Source organism: Cyanistes caeruleus, unplaced genomic scaffold (assembly GCF_971803275.1).
Source record: "Cyanistes caeruleus unplaced genomic scaffold, bCyaCae1.hap1.1 HAP1_SCAFFOLD_141, whole genome shotgun sequence".
Lineage (NCBI taxonomy): Eukaryota > Metazoa > Chordata > Aves > Passeriformes > Paridae > Cyanistes > Cyanistes caeruleus.
This window is the reverse complement of record NW_028255935.1, coordinates 182,160-184,591: the sequence shown is the minus strand read 5'-3', so window position 1 is coordinate 184,591 and position 2,432 is coordinate 182,160. Positions and strand designations below refer to the sequence as shown.

At 52.8% G+C, this 2,432-nt stretch overlaps 1 long non-coding RNA gene across 1 annotated transcript; it reads right to left on the bottom strand.

Moving 5' to 3' along the window:
* Positions 1-759: 759 nt before the first annotated feature.
* LOC147645960 (uncharacterized) lies at positions 760-1,896 on the bottom strand. The gene is made up of 2 exons (XR_015282046.1): positions 1,568-1,896; positions 760-1,248 (listed from the first exon to the last, which is right to left on the bottom strand). It is a non-coding gene; the product is annotated as an uncharacterized LOC147645960 (long non-coding RNA).
* Positions 1,897-2,432: the final 536 nt, after the last annotated feature.

The following is a 2,432-nucleotide window of genomic DNA, read 5'->3' as shown; positions in this document are numbered from 1 at the left end:
CCAAAAGAGAAATGGGTTTCAAATTTCCTCTGCTATTTTCAGTCGTCTCCTCTTTCTGGAGATGCCTTAGCAAGTGTAGGACATCTGAAAAACTTGGAACTGCAACTTTATTGTTGAGGCTCTGATGAACATTGCTTCTGTCATCAAGTTCTTGTGTTAATACTTTCAACTTAGCTGAGTAATGTTGGTATCAGCAGACTGATAAAGCCATGCCTTCCTAATTTATAATGCATTCTTAATAAAAAAAAAAAAAAATCTGTTTCTTCATGTATTTAATTACCTAGTGAGTATAAGAGGGAATGAAGTTAATACCGCGCAGATTTGAAGCAAAACACGGCTTTCTAATGTGCTTCAGTATAGGCTATGCACAAGTAAATAGACATGATCTTTAAGCTTCAGTTACCTTGAATTACCCTATGCATATTCAAATTCAGATTGATGAATGCTGAACCAAAAGCAGACATCATATGGTTAATTGAAGTTCTTTTCATTCAGAGGCAAACTATTTTCATTGCTTTGTTTTGAGGGTGGGTTGTTTTTGATGGGGTTTTTTTCTGCTAAGGCAATGGCAAGCATTTATTTATCCAGCTCCCTCCACATTTTCCATGATCTTCTTCTTTCCCGCTGCCCTCCATACTCTTGCAAACCCTGCTGGGGCACTCGGGCTCTCCATTGCAGGCAGTCTGGAGCTGCCATGCAAACCCATCTCTCAAGGAGTCCCCAGGTCTCAGGTGCAACATCAAGAAAATGACACAGCAATGTGTAGAAAACGTGAACTTTATTCACTTGACTACTTCTAAAATCTACACTACAACGTTACTTGAAGACTATGGGGTAAGAATCTTAAGCCTAAAATACTTCAATACTTCAACTGTTTAGAACTGAACACTAAGGGAAAGGTCAACTTCTTGGGGGAAACGTGGTGGGGAATCCTACAACTAACAATAGGGGTGTGGCTAACTTCTAAGATGGGGAACGTCGCAGTGCCTGGGCTGGGCACTGGTCACACATTCCCCGTAAGGTTCTGAATTCGGAGTGCCACGCTGGAGGTCAGAGCTGCGGGGAGGTGCGGAGTCTCCTGCCAATGCCCTCTTTTGCCGCCGTCTTGGTTGTTGGTCTCGGCTGAGAGCGAAGGCACAACCGCATCAAGTCACGGTTGTGCCTCAGCAGCTGCATCAACTTCTTTGGACAGCCGTGTCTTCGATGACGGCGGGGCCCTGCACGGCCTGAAGGGCTCCGGAGATTCCGCTGCAAGGCAAAGCGCAGGGATCCCCATGGAAGAGGCAGAGGGGCAGAGCGGGGCCGGCACCCACAAAGTGGGGCTGCCTTTGGCCTCGGAGACAGAGACTCGGGCTCAGTTGGGCTGGGCTGCCCCGGGGAAGAGGCTGCAGCAGGCAGAGCTCTGGCCGCCTCTGCTTGGTGCTGTCCATGGGGCTCAGCCCCTGGGCCGGATTCCCCAGCCAGGAGCTCAGGCCCCTTCTGCCGCAGGGCATTGGCCAAAGGGTGCCCAAGAGGCCCTCAAGGTCTGCCCCATCCCGCCTCCCTGACCCCCCCAGCCCCGCCTCACCTCTCCCCAGCATCTCTGAAATCTTCTCTCAAGGGCCCATCCCATGGCCATGCCTATGATGAGCACGCCGACCAGCAGGACTGCCCAGGACACCCACAGGATCTGCTCAGGGTCCGTCTCCTCCGGGTAGAAATCCTCCGGAAGGATAGGAGAGGCATCCGTGCTCTGCTCGAGTTTGCTGGAAGGGTCGAGGGGATGGGCCAAGAGCAGCAGCACGTAAAGCTGCAGCAGCGAGGAAGAGCCGTGAGCAGCCATAGAGCTCTGCCGGCAGCACAGAGGCTCTGGGCGTCTCTCTGCAAGCAGGTCTGCCTGGGCTCTGGGGCGCAGCAACAGCTGGCGACAGTTGCCAGGCACCGTGCCGTCGCCAGAGGCTGTGATGTCACAGAAGCACAGAACGCCCTGGCCTCAGAGAGCCCTGAGAGAATGTTGAGTCCAACCTGTGAGCCATGGCGGCAAGCATGGCCAGCAGAGCGGGGCCCGAGCGCTGCGGCCTGGCTTGCCTTGCCCACCTGCCACAAGGATGACTCCAGCAGCCCCCTGTCAGGCCATTGCAGGATCTAATGGCCCTTTCTGGGCACAAGTTCTTGCCAACGCCCAGCGTAAACCTCCCTTGGCACAGCTTCAAAGCCTTGTTGGCATCTGCTCTCTCTTGTCCTTGCCCATCTGGCTGGCGCTGCCGTGTTGCTCACTGGCCTGTCTGTGGGAGAAGAGGCTGTGCCAATGAGTGCTGCTCAACTTTGAGGCCATTCAAAGGAGGATTTGATTGTGCCTGCTGTGGGAAGGAAGATGCGTGCACATGGCCACTTCCCATAGGTTTTACCGCAGATTTTCATCAACAGCTGTCCTACTGAAAGTAAAGTCTGTT